Source organism: Vicugna pacos, unplaced genomic scaffold (genome assembly GCF_048564905.1).
Source record: "Vicugna pacos unplaced genomic scaffold, VicPac4 scaffold_19, whole genome shotgun sequence".
Taxonomy (NCBI): Eukaryota; Metazoa; Chordata; class Mammalia; order Artiodactyla; family Camelidae; genus Vicugna; species Vicugna pacos.
Genome location: NW_027328740.1, coordinates 8,667,774 through 8,687,729, shown reverse-complemented (window position 1 = coordinate 8,687,729; position 19,956 = coordinate 8,667,774). Strand labels below are relative to the sequence as shown.

The window sequence follows — 19,956 nt, the reverse complement described above, 5'->3', positions numbered from 1 at the left end:
GATTCAATGAGGAATTCTAACGATCATACAAAGAAGAACTCACACCAGTGTTTCTGAAACTCTTCCAGAAGATTGAAAGGAAGGAAAACTCCCAAAGTCATTCTAGAAGCCACAATCAGCCTGATACCACAACCAGGATAAGACACTACCAAACAAGAGAAATATAGGGCAATATCACTGATGAACACAGACACAAAAATCCTCACCAAAATAGTAGCAAATAGAATCCAAGAGCAGATAAAAAGTTAATACATCATGGCGAAGTGGGGATCATGCCAGGGACCCAGGGGTTTTTCAATATATGCAAGTCATTCAATGTAATAGAGCACATCAACAAGAAAAAGACCAAAACCACATGATCATCAAAATAGACGCAGGAAAAGCATTTGATAAAATTCAACACCCATGTTTGATAAAAAGTCTCAAAAGGGTGGGTATAGAGGGAACATATACCAGCATCATGAAAGCTATAGATAACACACCTACACCTACAGCTAGCATAGCACTCAATGGTGAGAAAGTTAAAACATTCCCACTAAAATCTGGGAGAAGACAAGGATGCACACTATCAACACTCCAACTCAAGATAGTCTTAGAAGTCCTAGCCATAGAAATCAAACAAGAGAGAGAAGTAAAAGGAATGCAAATTGGAAAGGAAGAGGTAAAAGTCTCACTATATGCAGAAAATATGTTACTATATATAGAATACCCTACAAGATCCAGACAAAAACTACTAAATTTGATCAAAGAATTCAGCAAGGTAGCAGGTTACAAGATTAAGTTTCAAAAATTAGTGGCATTTCTTTATGCATATGATTCAGTAATACTATAGAGCTATAGTCAACATTACAGCACTGTGTCGGTAGGAAAACATACATATAGGCCAATGGAACATAATAGAGAGCCCAGAAATGAACCCACAGCCTTTTGGTCAATTAATCTTTGAAAAAGGAGGCAAGAAAATACAATGGAATTGAGACAGACAATTCAGCATATGGTGTCGGGAAAACTGGACAGCAGCATGTAAATCAATGGAGCTAGAACACTCACAATGAAGCTAGAACACTACACACAGAAATATAATCAGAATGGATCAAAGACTTAAACATAAGTCAAAATACAATAAACCTCCTTGAGAAAAACTTAGGCAAAATATGATCTGACATAAGTCTCGAAAATTTTCTCGTAGAAGAAATAAAAGCAAGAAAAAACAAATGAGACCTAATGAAACTTACAAGCTTCTGCACAGTAAAGAAACCGGAAATAAAACAAAAAGACAACTAACAGAATGGGAAAATAATTTGCATATGATACCGACAAAGCCTTGATCTTCAGAGTATATAAGCAGTTCATCCAACTTAATAAGAAAAAATAAATGACCCAATCCAAAAATGGGCAGAAAACCTAAACAAGCGACTCTCCAAAGAAGACATACAAATGATCAAAAGGCACATCAGAAAATGCTCAATATCACTGATTATCAGAGAAATGGAAAGCAAAACTACAGTGAGGTATCACCTCACACCAGTCTGAATGGCCATAATTCCAAAATCCACAAATGACAAATACTGGACAGGCTGTGGAGAAAAGGGAACCATCCTTCACTGCTGGTGGCAATGCAGATTGGTGCAGCCACTGTGGAAAACAGGATGGAGATTCCTCAAAAGCCTAGGAATAGACTTACCATTTGACCCAGGAATCCCACTCCTGGGCATAAATCCAGAAGAAACCCTACTTCAGAATGACACCTGCACCCCATTTTTCTTAGCCAGGAATATTTACAATAGCCAAGACATGGAAAAAGCCTAAAAGTCCATCGACAGTTGACTGGATAAAGAAGAGGTGGTATATTTATACAATGGAATACTAGTCAGCCATATAAAATGACAACATAATGCCATTTTCAGCAACACGGATATTCCTGGAGAAAATCAGTCTAAGTAAAGTAAGCCAGGAAGAGAAAGAAAAATACCGTATGAGATGGCTCATTAGTGGAATCTAAAAACAAAGAAAAACAAAACAAAAAGAGCACAAATACAAAACAGAAATAGACTGGCAGACATAGAATACAAAGTTTTGGAGGCCATGGGGCGGGGGGTGTGAAGAGATAGACTGGGAGGCCAAAATTGTAGAATAGATAAACAGGATTCTACTGTATTACATAGGGAAATGTATAAAAGATCTTAAGGCTGCTCAAAGACGATAAAATGGGACAACAAATATATATATGTTCATTGTAACTGAAAAATTTTTCTCTAAGCTTGAATTGGAGACAACTTTGTAAAATCATTAAAAATAAATAAAAAAAATGTTAAAAAAGGAAAAAACATTATCCTAAATATTACAGGTGTAAATATAAACTATAAAGAAAAAAAACTTTGCTAAAGAGTAATAAAACCAAAGACTTTGTTTTATGTTTTCTTTTTGAGATAAGCAATTCAAAAAACATCTAGCCAGGTGCATCATGAAGAAAAGGTAGATGCTCCAAAGAAATAAATTAAGAAATAAAAGAAGAGAAATTACTAATTTTACCTCAGATGTACAAAAAAGGGATCATTTTGTCAACACTTACATGCCAATAAACTGGACAAATTAGAAATAATAGACAAATGTCTAGAAAGTGACAGAAATAAGGAGAAAGAAATAATTTGAACAAATTTTTTACCTGAAAAAAGATATAATCTGCATTTAAAAAAATTGTTGAATACAAGTGCAGATTTAAACAGCTCCCGTGGGGAACTGTACAACAATACATAGCAGAACTTATACTCTTCAAACACTTCAAACATAGTGAAGATGTGGGAAACTCCCAAATTAATTCTATGAAGTTTTCATCACCCTGATAGCAAAACCAAAAAATAGTATGGACAAAGGGAACTTCAAGCCATTATATTTGATAGATTTGCAGGCAAAAATTCTACAAAATATTATTAGCAAACAAAATCCAGCAATAACTAAAATGAATCATACACCATGATCAACTTGGACTCATTGCAGTGTCACTAGAGAGGTTCAACATACACAAATCAATCAGTTTGATACACCACATTGACAAAAGTAAAAGAGAATACGACATGGTCATCCCAATAAATCCATAAAAAGCATTCCATAAAATTCAACATTTATTTATTAAGACAGCAACAACAGCAACAACAAAAACAACAACAACAGCAACAACGACAGAAAACTTTTAGCAAAGTAGGATTCAGGAAATATATCTCAACATATCTAAAGTCATTAATTACAGACCCACCAACAACATAATATGCAAAAGTGAAAAGCTGAAAGCCAAATTAAGGAATAAGATAAGGATGCCCACTCTCACCATTTCTATTAAACACAGTATGGGAAGTTCTAGCAACAGCAATTGTACAAGAAAAAATGTTATTCAAGTTGAATTGAATGAAGTAAAACTGTTATTATTTTAGATGACATGATAATCTATATAGTGAAACCTAAAGATTCTCCAAACCAAAACAACTAAAACTAATAAAGACATTTAGCAAAGTAGCATGATTCATAATTAATATACAAAAACTGTCACATTTTTACACAAACAATGATATATTCCATAATTTTAAAAGATCCATATGAAATCAGATGAAAAAATGAAAAACCTATGAAAAATCCAACATAATAAAATGAATAGGACACTGATAAATAAATTTGAAGATGATGCAAAGAAATTGAAAGAAATCTCAGGGTCTTAGTTTAGAGGAATTAATATTGTTAAAATACACATACTAGAAAATATGCCTACAGATATAAATTGATTCAGATAGAAATACTTGATATTTTCTGCAGAACTAAAAAGAGTCCTATGATTTGTATGGAACTGCAAAAGAGCCAGAACTGCAAAAGAACCAATGAGGAAAAAGAACATAGTTGAAGGTATAACCCATTACCCTCCCAGATCTCAGACTATATTACAAAAATACAGTAATCCGACAGCACAATGCTGGAAAACAACCGAAGATCTTTATCACTGGAATGGAACACAGAGGCAGAAATAAAACGTCACACCTATGGTCAACTAAACTATGACAAAGGAAACAAAAATATACAATGCCTTAAAGACAGCCTTCAGCAAGTGATGTTGAGAAAGCAAGACAGCTACATGTAAATCAAAGTAATTAGAACACTCCCTCACACTGTACAAAAATGAACTCAAAATGATTTAAATATCTGAATCTAATACATAACACAAAAAACTTCTGGAAACTAACATAAGCAAAACAAGACATAATTTGTAGCAAAAATTTCTTATGTCACTCTGTGAAATATGTGAAAACAATAGAAACAATATAAACAAAAGGTCCTAATTAAATCTAAAAGCTTCTAAACAGCAAAATATACAAAATGAAAAGATGAAATTCCAAATGGGAGAAAACATTAGGAAACTATGCAATTAACAAGAGGCTAATTTCTTAAATACACACATTTTTCTTACAACTCCATTAAAAAATCTACAAACAACTCAGACAGAAAATGAGCAGAAGACAATTCTCTAAAGAAGACACAGAGATGACAAAGAGGAAAAGGAAAACATGCTCACATTGCTAATCATTATACAAAAATAAAAGGCAAAAATAAAATAATGTTTTACATCACAATATTGAGAAGGGCTGTCATACAAATGTCTACAAGTAATAAAGAATGAGGTGGTTGTGGAGAAAATGGGACTCTCCAACGCTGTTGGTGGGAATGAAAATTGGTGAAACCACTTTGGAAACTGTATGGAAGTTCATTTAAAAAATAAAAATAGACCTATCATATGACACAGCAATCCAACTTCTGGGCATATAAAACATAAATCCTGAAAACAAAGAATCCTAGAGAAAAACATAAGAATTACACTCTGACTTTGGATTTAATATGATTCTACATATGTCTCCTCTGGCAAGGGAAGCAGAAGCAAAACTAACAAGATATTATTGCATCACTGTAAACAGATATACGCTGCAGAAGAAATGATCAATAAAATGAAAAGTCAAGAAACACAATGGGAGAATATATTTGAAATTATATTTTCCAATCTAGTGTTAATATCCAATATATATGGCAAACTCTAACCCCACAACAACAACAAAAAGACCAAACAATCCAATTAAAAAAATGTCCATAGGAACTGAATAGATTTATATGAATCAATTTTCTATAGAAAACATACAGTTGGCTAAATGACACATGAAAATATGTTCAGAATTTTAAATTATTAGGAAAGTCATAAACCAAGAATGAGACAAGACCTCACAATTGTCAGAAGGCTCTCGTCAAAAAGAAAACAAATAGATATTGGTGAGATTTTGGAGAACATGGAACATCATGGACACTCTTGATAGGAATGCAAATTATTGATTCCATTGCATACATACATCAAATTTTCCTCATCCATTTTTGTGTCAAGGGATGTTGGGTCTGTAGGCCCCTGTCTGAAGGCTCTAGAGAATAAGCCCATGGGCTGAACTGATAAACAAGCTGTGAGGATTGTCTCATATCAAGGCTGGATAAGAAATGGCCTTCTGAATGTATCCAGCATGGTTGGCTGGATAGCCTATGATGTGTAAGATCCTCAAAGGAGGACAACCTAAGACAGGCACAGCCGGCTGGATAAGTGATGGCCTACTTAATGGAGTTCCGTGATGAACTTTAAAACAATCCTTGGTCATTTAAAAACCTGTGCTTACTGCAGGAGCATGGGGACATAAATAACAAGATTATTAACATTGTTATAACTTAGATGATATGTGAGGCAATGTGTAAGTCCTATATAAACCCTACTTCAAAGAATCAATAAACAGAGAATTGCTTCGCTTCTTTCCAAACAGTGCTTGTGTGTATATGATATCCTGCCAATGACAGGGTTAATTTAATTTGTTGGGAGTATCTTAAAAGGATGTTGCATTATATACAATGCTCTTTCTGCACCATTTGAGATGATTATGTGAGTTTTATTTCTCATTCTATTAGTGTGGCATGTCACCTTTATTGATTTGAATATTTTGAAGTATCCTTTAACCCAGGGATAAATCCCTTTACTCATGTATGTGTATGATATATTAAATGTGTTGTTGAATTCATTTTGCTTGTGTTATGTTGAGAATTTTGGCACATATGTTCATCAGGGATAATATTCTATATTTTGCATATAATGTCCTTTCTCTCATTTTTATGCAAATAAAGCTGGCATCAAAAAACTTATTTGGAATCTTTCACCCCCTTCAAATTCTTGGAAGATTTGCGGAAGTATTGGTGAAAAATTGTCTTCAAACGTATGACAGAATACACCAGTAAAGTCGTCTTGAAATTTTCTCTGGTTTGGGAAGTTTGAATTATTGATTTACTCATTCACACTTTTGCTCTATTTAAATTTCTTATATCTTCTTGATTCAGTATTGGAAGACATATGTTACTGGGAATGTGTCTTTTGTTCTAAGTCATTCAAATCATTGTCTAGTGGTAACTACTTATGATGCTTTGCATCTCTACAGCATCAGTGGTAATATATTCTCTTTTATTTCTAATTTTATTTTCTTAGCCAACGTAAATGTTTGCCACTTTATGTTTAAAAGAAACAGACTTAGGTTTTTTTTTTTATATTTACAAATGTTTCTCTTGTTATTTGCCTTCCTCTCATTCATTCAATTTTCCTCTTAATTTTTTCTGTTTTCTCCTACATTTTGAGGTGAAAAATAAGTACTGTGAATCTTTGTATTTCATTTATTAGTGAATATTTTTATTTAGATACTATTTATTTATATGTTTATTTATTTATATATATATTTATTTATTTATTTACATATTTATTAATTTATTTCTCATTGAACTACTGCCATTTTCAGTGTGTCATTCTGTGGTGTATAGCACAGTGTTCCCGTACATGCTAACATTTGTGTACCTATTAAATGTTACTTCATGGTATTTAAATTACTGCCCTGTGTCATACAAAAGAAATTTTTAAAAAATGTATTTTTATATATAGAGCATAACAATTATAAATCTAAATATCCCAAGTATATCCCCTCACAACCCCTTTCTGCCGTGATCATAAAATTGTTTAGTAGGTCTGCGAGTTTGCTTAAATTTTTAGATGAAATCATTGTGTTCTCATCCAAATTTTTTTTTAACATTCCACATATTTCATGTCATGTGTTATTTTTCTTTCTCTTTCTGTCTAACTTCAATTAGAATGACAATTTTTGGGGACATCCTTTTGGCTTCAAATGTCATTGTTTTATCATTTTTTATTGCAGAATATTTTTCCATTGTGTAAATATGGCATAATTTCTGTATACTGTCATCTGTTGTTGGACAATTAGGTTGCTTCCATGTTGTGGCTATTGTATACAGAACTGCTGAGGACATTGGGGTGCATGTGTCTTTTTGAAATAGGGTTCCCTTTGATATATACCCAGAGGTGGGTTTGCTGGTTCGTATGTTAAGTTTATTTTTATGCATTAGAGGAATCCCCATACTGGTTTCCAAAATGACTGAACCAAACTACATTCCTACCAACAGTGTAGGAAGGTTCCCTTTCTCCAAAGCTTCCCCAGCATTTATTGTTTGTGGACTTTTGAATGATGACCATTGTGACTACTGTGAAGTGATACTTCATTATACTTTTGGATTGCCCTACTCTGACAATGATAGTGAGCAATTCTTTTTTCATATATCTATGTGGCATTTGAATGTCTCTATTGGAGAATTGCTTGTTTATGGCTTCTGCACATTTTCAGATTGGGTTTCTTGTTTTTTTTAATTATTATTAAGTTGTATGAAGTCTTTATATTTTGGAAATTAAGCCTTTGTCAGTTGCATCACTTCTTAATATTTTCTTTAAACCTGTAAATTGTCATTTTGTTTTGTTTATGGTTCCCTTTGCTGTGCAAATTCTTATAAGTTTTATTAGGTCCCATTTATTAATTTTGCTCTTACATCCCTTCCCTGGGTAGTCTATTCTAGGAGATCATTGCTGAGATTTATCTCAGAGTGTTTTGCCTATGTTTTCTTCTAGGTGATTTACTGTGTCTTCCTTATATTTACGTCTTCAAGCCATTTTGTGTTTATTCTTGTGTATGGAGTGAAGGAGTGTTCTAACTCCATTGCTCTGATGCTGCTATCCAGTTTTCCCAACACCAGTTGGAGAAGAGATGGTCTTTTCTCTGTCATATTCTTGGCTACTCTGTCAAAGGTTAATTGAACATAGGGCTGTTGATTTATTCCTAGGCTCTCTATTCTGTTCCATTGGTCCATATGCCTGTTTCTATACCAATATCATGTCATTTTCATTATTGTAGCTCTACAATAGTGTATGGAGACCTGGTGGGTTATTTCTCTAGCCTCTTTCTTTTACTTCAATATTTCTTTGGAAACTATGTATTTTTTATGGCTCTATGTAAATCTTCGGATCATTTGTTTCAGTCCTGAAAAGAAATATTTTGCATAATTTGATAGGAAATCAAATTTTCTTGCCTGAACGTTGTGGCTTGGAGTTCCAAGACTATATTGAATTTAAATTGTGAGAATGGGCAACCTTGTCTTGTCTCAGGTTTTTGTGAGAAGGGTTTCAGTTTTTCATCATTGAGTATGTTGCTGGCTATATATTTGTCATAAATAGCTATTATTATTATGTTGAGATATGGTCTCTCTGTATCCTCTGTGATAAGAACTTTATTTGCAGATACGTTTTAAATGTGATCAAATGATTTTTCTGCATCAACTGAGATTATCATGTGGTTTTTTTGTCCTCTCTTTGGTGATATGGTGTATCACAATTGATTGATTGATTTGCATATGTTACACCATCCTTGTGTTTCTGGGATGAACCTAACTTGACCATGGTGTATGATCTTTTTTTACATGCTGTTGGATTCTGTTTTTTAATAATTTCTTAAGGACTTTTACATCTATGTTTATCAATGATATTGGCGTATAGCTGTCTTTTTAGGTAGTGTCTTTGTGTGGTTTTGTTATCAGGTTATTTTGGCCTTATGGTGTAAGCTTGGGAGTACTCTCTCCATATCAATCTTTTGGAAGAATTTGAGGAGGACTGGTATGGATTTTTCTTTGTATGTTTGGTCAAATTCCACAGTTATGCTATTTGGGTCTGAATTTGTGTTTGCAGAAATTTTTTATTTAATTGGCAATTCTATTCCGTTTCTGGTGATCTGTCTGTTCAAGTGGTCAATTTCTTCTTGATGCAATATTGTTGGGCTGAATGTATCCAGAAACTTCTCCATTTCTTCTAGGTTTTCCAGTTTGTTTCCATAGAGTTGCTCATGGTATTCCCTTATGATATTTTGCAAATTTGATGTACTCTTTGTAGTTTCCCCAATTTCAATTCTTATGTTATTTGTGTTCACTCTCTTGTTGGTGAGCCTGCCCTGAGTTTTGTCAATTTTGTTTAGTATTTCAAAAAAGAGTTTGATTTTTTTCTATTTTTTAGACTCTATTTCAATTCTTTCTTCCTTGATCTTATTTCTATCTTTCTGCTTACTTTTTGTTTTGTTTGCTCTTCTTTTCATGATTAGTGTACATAGAACATTAGATTATTTATTTGAGATTGCTCTTCTACTTTGAGGAGGGCCTTGTCAGTCTGAACTTCCCCCTTAAGCCTGCTTTATTTGCATTCCATAAACTTTGCATACGGTTTTGTCATATTTCTCGATATTTTTTAAGTTCTTATTTTACTTCTTCAACTTGTTTTAATACCATGTTGTTTAATCTAAATGCTGTCATTTTTTCTCCCTGTTTTTCTGTGATTGATTTCTACTTTCATTGTATTATTCTCAGAAAACTAGCTTGAAATAATTTTTATGTTCTTAAATTTGTCGAGGCTTCTTCTGTGACTGAGTAGATAATCTTTCCTAGAAGATGTTCCATATGCACTAGAAAAGAATGTATATTCTGTTTTGGGGAGAAGTACTGTTTTGAAAATATCAACGAACTCCAATTATTTCATTCTATCTTTTAATATCTTTGTTTCCTACTTAATTTTCTGACTCAAATACCTGTCTAGTGATGGTAATGGGGAGTTATAGTCTCCTACTATGATTGCGTTCCCTCCGACTTCTCCCTTTTTATCTATTAGTGTTTGCTTTACGTATTTAGGTACTCCTATATTGAGTGCATATATCTTAATGAGTATAATTCCCCTCATTTTTTATTGCTCCTTTCATCATTATAACATGTCCTTGTTTATCTTTCTCTATGGCCTTTCATGTAAAGTCTATTTTGTTTGAAGTCAATACTGCTAGTCCTGCTTTCTTGTCATGTCCATTTGCATGGAATATATTTTTCCATCTTCTGGCTTTCAATTGATGTGTGTTCCTCTTACTAAATTGGTTCTCTTGTATGCTTCATAATGTAGGGTCTTTTTATATTATCCCATCTGACAATATATATCTTTAGATCGAAGCAGTTACTCTATTAACAATTGTGATAATTATTGATAGACTGCTGTTTATTTCCATTTTGAGCTTCATTTCCCAGTTGATTTTGTATATCCTTTTTGTTCATTTCTTTTTCTTTTTGTGGCTTGCTAAGTTTTCATTTTTAATCTTGGTTTCTTTTTGGATTTGTTACTTCATTGTAAGCTTTTGATATATGGTTACCCTGTTTTGTATGTATATTGACCCATTACTATATATGTTTATTTGACTGATAAGAATACAAACTCTAACCCCTCCTACAGAGAATAGAAACAAGAAGAAAATACTCTGTATTGTCCTGTTTCACTCTGTGAGAATTAAAAATGTTGACGTCCTGTTTTACAGCATCATGTATTCTATTGTATGTCATTGCAGCTATTGCCATTCTAATTATGCCTTTCTCCTTTCTATAGCCTCCTGCTTCTTTTCTTTAGAGTAGATCTTTCATTATTTCTTTTTCTGTTGCTAAATTCTTTGAGTATTTGCTTTTATGGAAGGTATTTATCTCACCTTCTATTCTAAAGGATAGCCTTGCTTGATAAATTATCTTAGATTACAGCTTTCTTTAATTCAGGACTTTGAATATGTCTTGACACTGCCTTCTGCCTTATATTTGTGTAGGAAACGTGTTTACAAATATAATGTATATAATTATATATATATGTATATATGTAAAGAATACCTAGAAATGAAGCTAAAAAATAAGATGAAAACCTCTACATTAAAAAATAGAAAACATTGATGAATGAAATTAAATCTTATCCAAAGAAAGGAAAAGATCTCTTATGTTAATGATGTGAAAGTATGTGGTTGAAAAAAATTCTACCCAAAGCAATCAACATTTACTGTGATTCATGTCAAAATACCCATGAGATTTTTCCATTAAATAGAACAAATATTTTCAAAATTTATATGTTGCCACAAAGATCATGAGTTGCCAAAATAATCTTGAAAAATAGTATTAAATCTAATAGTGTAAAATACTCTGATGTTAAAGAGTCCTATAAAGCTTTTATAATTTAAACCACATGATACTGAATCAAAAACAGAGAGCAATCAATAGGAGAGAATAGAGCAACCAGATATAATCTCTCACACCTATGATCAATTAACCCATGAAATAGGAACCAAGAGTATAAAATGAAGAAAAGACATTCTCCTCAGTAAGTAGTGCTGGGGAGATTGAACATGTGAAAAATAGATTAGAGTATTTCCTCACGTTGTATACAATCCATGAGCACAGAATATCTTTCATTTACTTTGTTTACTTATATTTCTTGCACTTTTAATTTATAGATTTATGTTTAGATCTTTTATTTCACTTATCAATTTTATTCCCATTTTATTCTTTTTAGAATAAGTGTACACATAATTGTTTTCCTAATTTGTTGTTAGTATATAAAAATGCAATTGATATTTGTATATTGATTTTGTATTCTGCAAGTTTACTAAGTTTGTTGACTGTTACAAACACTCACTGGAGAAGTCTATGGGGTTTTCCATCTATGTATAATTATGTCATCTGTAAAAATTTTACTGCTTGTTTACAAGTTGGATGCCTTTTATATTTTTTCTTCACTAGATTTTCTGGCTAAGACTTCTAGTAGTGTAATTTAGGACTTGTGATAATAAGCTATTTTTTCTTATTACTGGACCAGAGGAACACCTTCCTGTATGTTAACATTGAACTTGATATTAGTCATGGGCTTTTCATAAATGGCATTTTTTATCTTTAGTTATATTCTATCCAGAGAGAATTTGTTAAGAATTTTTTTGTGTACAAAAGTTAAGATCAGTTCTGTCAATAATTTTCCTACATTTTTTGAGATTCTTTCTTTTGAATTCTCTGTTTTCTAAGGGATGGTATCACATTTATTGATTTGCATATGTTAAATAAATTTTGTGGATCAGGACTAAATCCAACTTAACTATAGTTTATAATACTTAAAATATGCAATGTATTCAGGTTGCTAATATTTATTTAGAATGGAATATACACATACAGAATGAGAAATTTACATTGTAGCTTGAGTGTACATATATTTATTAAAAATTTTTCACTCAATTTGAATTTGACTTATGTTTAATGAAATTTATTTCTAAATAATGAATATAAATTTTGGTAGAACTGGATTTACTACAGTTTACTGATACAGAACATAGCTATTATTTACAATTAGTGCACAAAGCAGTTCCCTTAAAACACCGTATTATAATAACAATGCCAACTGTTCCAGGACTTGGGAACACATTGCTTCCTAAAATGCATTACCTGGTCTTATCCATCCCAACCCACATATAATGTTATTTCTTTGTTTTTTGATTGCCACTTAATGAAGTTACTGCTTATAGAACCCAGGATATTTTGCATAACTCTATTTATTAACATCATTTTGGAACACTTAACAGAAGCCACAAGAGTATGGATTATAAAGATGACAAGAAAATTTATTCCTTCTAGGGACTGAAAACCCTCTGAATGAAAGAATGTCAAAAATAAACATTTGTAAATGTACAATAAGATTTTCTCTTGTGTAATTTTAAAGTAGAAAATTAAATTACATTTGTTTTAATTATAGCACTGAATTACAAATTGAAACAAAAATTCCCCCCTTTGGGATTTCTTAAATTTGATTGATTATTTTAATCTAATTTTAATTCATAAATATTTACCATTTATTTACAAACATAGCAAATAAACTGATATTTATTCTGCTGATATTTTGAATATAGAGATACTTATTTTAAAGTACACCGAGAAATAAATACTTCCGTTTCCAAATCAAATTTTGTTTCACTTTAATTACAAATGATAATGAAATTGTTATACCTTTTCGGTAAAGGTTTTACTCAAATTTCACTTTAAATACCAAAACTTTAATATTATTTTATTTATTTTGTGCATATTTATACTCTGTTCACCAATCTGGTATAAATTTGTGTACAAAAGGAAGGAGATTGGTTTTATTTCAAAGAACCCAAAATTAAATTATTTCAAAAGATTTTTGTGGGGAAAATATTTGCACATCACATTATAAAAATAAACATCCTGTATGTTTCATTTTAACTGGATGAATGAGAAGGAAACACTCGCTGAATGTTACACTTTGGTTGCTAGGAGACCTGTCATTTTGTGATGTCACAACCACTCAAGTTGAGAACCATTTTGATGGCCTAGCAGTTTAAATGTGCAGGCCTGCTAAAGCAGCATTTGAAGCTGCAGTGCTCAAAATCATTCAGATTAGAAAAGTAGCTATAGTAAAAGTTATTTGAGATGGAACATATTTTTTCAGAAATTCAAGATGTGTCTAGTAAAAATGGACAAACTGGTTCAGGAAACTCCGGTAGATCTCTATTGTGTGATCAAACATTCTCTGAGGACTTGGACTTGAGGTGTATGATTGAAGAAAATGCTTTTCAGACTTTGTCAGAAGAATCCTTGATAAAAAGACAATGTTACACACATTGTGTCTCGGAACCAGATGAAGATAATGATTTTCGTTTTCTGACACTTCCAAGTAAACTCTGGAAAATGGCTTGGAGTGACCAATTTAAATCCATCTGTTGGGATGATAATGGAACTTCCATAGTGATTGACGAAGATGTCTTTAAGAAGGATGTTTTGGAAAGAATGGCCCCTTTCAGAATATTTGAATCGTTTAATTAGACAGCTTATCTTTTATGGGTTTAGTTAAGTACGGCAGAATTTTCAAAGATCTGCTTGTCTAGCTGACTTTCTGGCAGAAGAAATAGAAGTCTCTGTTTTAAGCAAGATATTCAGAAATTTTAGTTACGTCTTGGTAACTGATGTATAAAATTTTATTTTGTACATCACTCTGTGGTAATATAAATATGAAGGTAGGTTTTGAAAATTGTATAAAACTACAAAGGCTAAAATTCTTTTATTTTTTCTAAAAATGAGAACAGTGCCTTAAGTATTCAAGATTTTGAGAAACTTTGCTAGCAACTATAAATCTTAGCAGAAACCTAAATAAAGGTATTAAAGCTGCTTTTCAAAATTGGCATTCACCGTTACTGCAAATGCTAACTTCTTAAATTTGATGACTATACTATTTAAATGTGTATTTTCCAAATAAGTAACTTCAAAATATCATTATCAATTTTCATATTTTGATGATATTATCTTTGCATAGTAAAAGTGAAATCTGAGGTTTTATAGGTGATTCTTATTATAGTCTTGTGTTTTGGTTTAAAATATTACTAAAATCTTTCTCCTTTGGTTGTAGCTTCAGTTCTATCATAATCCAAATATTAAATGAGGCTTTCCCCTGCTTTTAGAGAGAATAAAATGAAGAATTGGGATTAAAAATTCCTCTCTGGTATCTTCATTGGCTCAAAATGTCAACAAGAAGCACTTTAAAAGAGGAGGTAATGTTCGTAAACATAATTCTGATTTTATGGCTGACACTAGTTGAGAAAGTGCATTTTTACCTTCTCCAAATTTAAACATGCCTCTAATAAGAAAGCCCTCTACTAGCCACATAATTGGTGATACAATTACCCCGATCAGAAGTGATTTTTCTCCTCCATCATCAATGTCATGTAGACCACCAGAACAAATTGCAGTGGATCAACGTGCTAATTTAAATCAGTTGACCACTGTCCACGGGCACTCTGAAAGCAGCTACACTGAAGCAAATGGCTGTGTTTTGAACTTCATTACAACTACAACTTCTACTTCTCAGTAGAGCATCTTGTCTCCCATACAGAGCAATTAATTTGGACTGATGGTGAAGCCTTCTACTTTTCAAAATAGATATCACAACATATCTGCCAATAAATGTCATTTATCTAAACTTCAACCAGGGAGCAACCCACGGTTTCCAGTGACAGTGATAGCTGATACATCAGCTACCTCCCTTTCAAGGCCAACTCATCAGCCATCTTCAGTTTATGAATGTCATCCTAATTAAAACTGATCCACCAGAGGACAACCAGATTATGCAGGATTACAAAGATTAAATTTGATGTTGGTAAATGTCGACAAATATCTGCAATTTTCTTATTTGAACAATAAACTTAGATGTGTAACTTTATTATCCTTATTTTTTTTAAATAGTGTAAAAAGTTAAACGTGAGACTAAGTTACCATTTAAAGAAAAAAAGAGATATTTGATTGATATGATCATTTAATGCAACATATGGGTATAAATTTAAATAATTTCTAAGGAAGAAGAAAAAATTGAAGAATTTGTAAAAAACTAAAACATGGAGATAGGGTAAATTACTAAGTGGTTTCTGGTTCATCCTGGAAAGTATGAAAAGAGTTAAGTTAGGATACATTAGAACAGGAGATAAATGCAGGAACTGGCCCAGGGATCATGGTCTCTATTATGTCATGCCTGGTATCATAAAAGTCACATGATATAGACTCAGATGGCACATTAAGCATGTGATAGAATTTAAAAGCAATTTTATCTATGGTCTTCTCTGTGCTGTTTTCAAAGCATTCGAATTTGTGATTTCTTTTCCTCCCCTCAAGAATCTACACTATATTTTCAAGTGAATATTTTAAGTTACTTTTATGATCCAGACAAAGACAAGCTTACATCCTAAAGGTGGCACTAAATGCCTTTCCACTGTAAGCCCACAAACTCAACATAGTTTAGTCATTTCATTATAGATCTGACATCTTACTAATTTGGCATATCTTTATGTTTCACTGTTTCTGGAAATACATCCAGGCAAATGTTTATGGACCATATTAAATAAAACCTCACAACTTTGGCTCCAGCTCTTCCTTCGACTTAGGATGTCCTCATTTTACCTATAAAGATTTTCGTAGTCTCAGCAGAGAAATCACCTCCTCAAGATATTTTCTGTCTATACCCCTTTCCTTGTCTAAATTGGATACCAGCACTGTAAGCACAGAATATGCCACAGGATGCATTTTAGTATTTAGTGAAAGAAAAATACATGTTGACTTTAAGCAAAGTCTACTATCCTGAAACAACAAAACTATCATAGTTTTAAAACTGTTTCGTTATGTTCTTTACTCTTCACCACATACTAGCTCTTTTCGTAGCCCAAGGACTAGTCACTCAAAACTGTAATTGGAGGTATGTACAGTAGACAAAGTATTATTTTCTTCTTAATTCATACCTCCAGAGGCCTAAGGCATTTCATTCTCATTTGATGGATATTTTCCTGTCTCTTCATCACCCACCCATCCCAAAAGAGCTGATTCTTTTCCGCATACCAATAAGTATACTGATTTCTAATTAATTGACTTCCTAGAATCAGAGTTTATCCAGAAGAGACAGTGCCAATGCAAACATTTAATGTACGTTTATACACCCCACATAAGTTGTGCCATTCTAACCTTCACACAGGAAGTATTTATGAGGTACTAGACCCTTGGTTGGGGTGGGTGAATTCAGTAACTAAATTGCAATCTAAACTGTGTGGACTAAAAAGAGGTGAGAGTGGTAGAATTAAATATTTGTCCAACTGCAATAATATCAAATTTCTGCAGATACTAGGAAATATAAAATATTCATGGAATACTTTGACTATTTCCCATTAATATAAAATAAGAGGTGAAACATTTTCAGAATGTGAAATGAGCCGAATTTCTGGGATAAGTGTAGGCTTGGTCAGGGAGCCTAAGGCTTCTGCTCACAATCATGCAGCCAGTGTCAGCGGATAAAACTGAAATGGCAACATTGTGTCCTGAAAATGTGTCACCTGTTGTGAAGAAAGAATTTGATAATCTGGAAAATGGGTTAATGGATCAGGGTAAGCTCTAGAAACATCCCACCAATATGACCTTTACCAAGAGAAGAAAAGAGCCCACTTTCAGCAGGAGACCTGTGTCTGGACAGCAGTGGGTGTTCCTATAACACAAATATCAAGCTTTTAAATTTGTCAGCTCAACTCTGATGGTGGCTATGTTTTCGCTTATATTAGCAGTCTTGGGTTCAGATGGGCTGGTTCAGCAGCTAATTACCAGCTCTCTTATCAGACAGTGGGTCTTACCGTGGTCATCATAACAAGGTTCTACACTGATAAGTCAAAAGCTACTGCTTACTTTCAGAATAAGAAATCCTAAAGAAAAATATTGTTTGTTTGTCCATCTATAGTTTTCTACCTGGGAAAAGTAGGCTATTTGCAAAAGTACAAAAGTTGGCTGGTGTTTTGAAAACTATTCTCTGAGCTCTGCCCACTGAATTCTTCCCATTAAATACTACAGACTTGTCTACCACTGTGTGTGTATGTGAAGATGGATTTTTAAGCAGTAACTAAGATTGTCTTAGTTGAGTCATCAGTGGATTATTCCTCTGCATGTTTCAGAATTTCTGTGAATTAAGAGTTTCATTGAGCCACCAGATTTTCTTCCAATCAGGGAGAGGTAGATTATATTTCTCCCAGTATACTAATTGTTACCTGTTCATTGAATCCCGAGCTAATGCTAGGGCCAAGCCACTGAACCCTTGAATTGGACTGAGGCATATACATTCTCCAATCCCCAGAGCCCAGCACAAGACTGTGTCTCCTTTTTAATTTAAGCTTATGTCCAAGTTTATTTTTCTTTTAATTCTCATTGTTGACACAACTTATTTTGTATTTGAACACCCAATGACTAATTTATAGGGACTGAACAGCTGATGTGTTCCCGTTCATCTACAAATAGCAATAACTTTTCTTTCATTGGACTACCTGAAATACAGTGAACATAGTCATCATTTTGAAAGCAGTCCTCAGTCCTAATAATGCAGAATCTTTACACTTCTTTGCCAGCACTTGAGCGAGGATGTTTCTTATGGATCTCAAGTATTATTTTCACATCCCCTTATGCATCCTTGAGAAAACACCATATTGTTATCCAAAATAATGTTTTTGTCAGTATTGCATTCCCATTGCAAAACAGTTAAGAATTGTAGGAGTTCTGAGATTTTACCATGCTGAGATTTTTAGCAACCTAGTATGTTCCTTTCTCACTGATGCTCTTGGGGAGATGAGACCTTTGGTCAGAGACAGTGAACTTGATCACTCACAGCAAAAGCAGCCATGGTAAACTTTTGTATCCATTCACTAATCTCAGATGAATACACAGAGTGAAATTTTGACGCCTACAGAATCAGTGGGCTGTTATCATGAAGAAAGTTTAAAGCATGATAAAACCCTAATTATATTAGTATCTTTATGTATAATTTATTAGAATCAATTATTTATTAGTATCTTTCTCTAAGATAAGTCTACCATGACTCAAGATTGCTTGCTGCAAAAACAATCATGTGAAGTGACTTGGGAAACAATGTTCATTGTCTTTCCATTTTTCCTTCTGCTTTTATTGAGATGTAATTGACATAAAACATTGTGTAAGTTTAGATGCACAGGGTAGATATTTGAGTTACATTATCATGAAGTAAATATTATAGCAACTTTAGGGAGAATTCATTATATCATTTAGATACAATATTAAAGAAATACAATTACTCTTTTTGTTGTGATGAGGAAACTTATGGTCTACTCTCTTAACAACATGCATATATAACATAAAGCATTATTAATTGTATTTATCATGTTAAAACTTAGCATCCCTTGAACACGTTTATTTTATGGCTGGAGGTTTGTATCTTCAGAGTGCATTAATCTAAATCTCCTTTTCCAACCCCTTCCTCTGTTAACTACAAATCTGTTTTTTTCTATAAGTATGTCTGTTTGTTTTTGAAGTGTAGTTTAATGTATAACACTGTGTTCGTTTCTCTTACATAACATAATGTTTGCAAATTTTAATACAATTCAAATTGATCACAAGAATAAAACTAGTTATGATTTGTTGCTATTTAAAGATATTTCATAGTTATTGACTATTCCCCATACAGTGCATTTCTGGTCCCTGACTCAATTAATTTGTCAGTTGGAAAATTTTCTCTCTTAATTTTCCTCACTATTTCTTTTTCTTCACCACATTTCCCTCCTTCTTGTAAACAACCTGTTTCTTTCTATATCTCTAACTCCTTTTCTGTTTTGTTATGTTAATTTGTTTTAAATTCTAAATATGAGTAAAATAATTTAGCATTTGTCATTATCTGTCTGAATTATTTCACTTAGCATATTATCCTCTTGGTCTACCCATTTGTTGCAAAAGACAAGAACTTATACTTTTTAGAGCTGAGTAATAACCCATTGAAATTTTATGTGTGTGTGTGCATATATATATATACTGTACATATATATATATTAAGTGTATGTGCATATATATATAAATATAGATAAATCTTTAGTTGATAGATGGTTAGATATATATATTATAAACAGACATTTTCTTTATCCATCATTTATTGATGAGCAATTAGTTTACTTCTATATCCTGGCTATTGTAAATAATGCTGCAGTGAATATAGGGTTGAATTTATCTTTTCTGAATAGTGTTTTTATTCTCTTGGAATAAGTATCCTGATATGGAAATGTTGGATCATATTTCATTTTTTTTTGATAAAACTCCAGAGTGTTTTCCACAGTGGCAATAAAAATTTACATTCACTCATGCATTGCATCA

At 32.5% G+C, this 19,956-nt stretch overlaps 1 long non-coding RNA gene across 1 annotated transcript; it reads left to right on the top strand.

Annotated features, from left to right (window-relative positions):
• The first annotated feature begins 14,027 nt into the window (after positions 1–14,027).
• Positions 14,028–15,487, top strand: LOC140693227 (uncharacterized). The gene is made up of 3 exons (XR_012068952.1): positions 14,028–14,288; positions 14,730–14,819; positions 15,161–15,487. It is a non-coding gene; the product is annotated as an uncharacterized lncRNA (long non-coding RNA).
• The last annotated feature ends 4,469 nt before the right edge of the window (positions 15,488–19,956 follow it).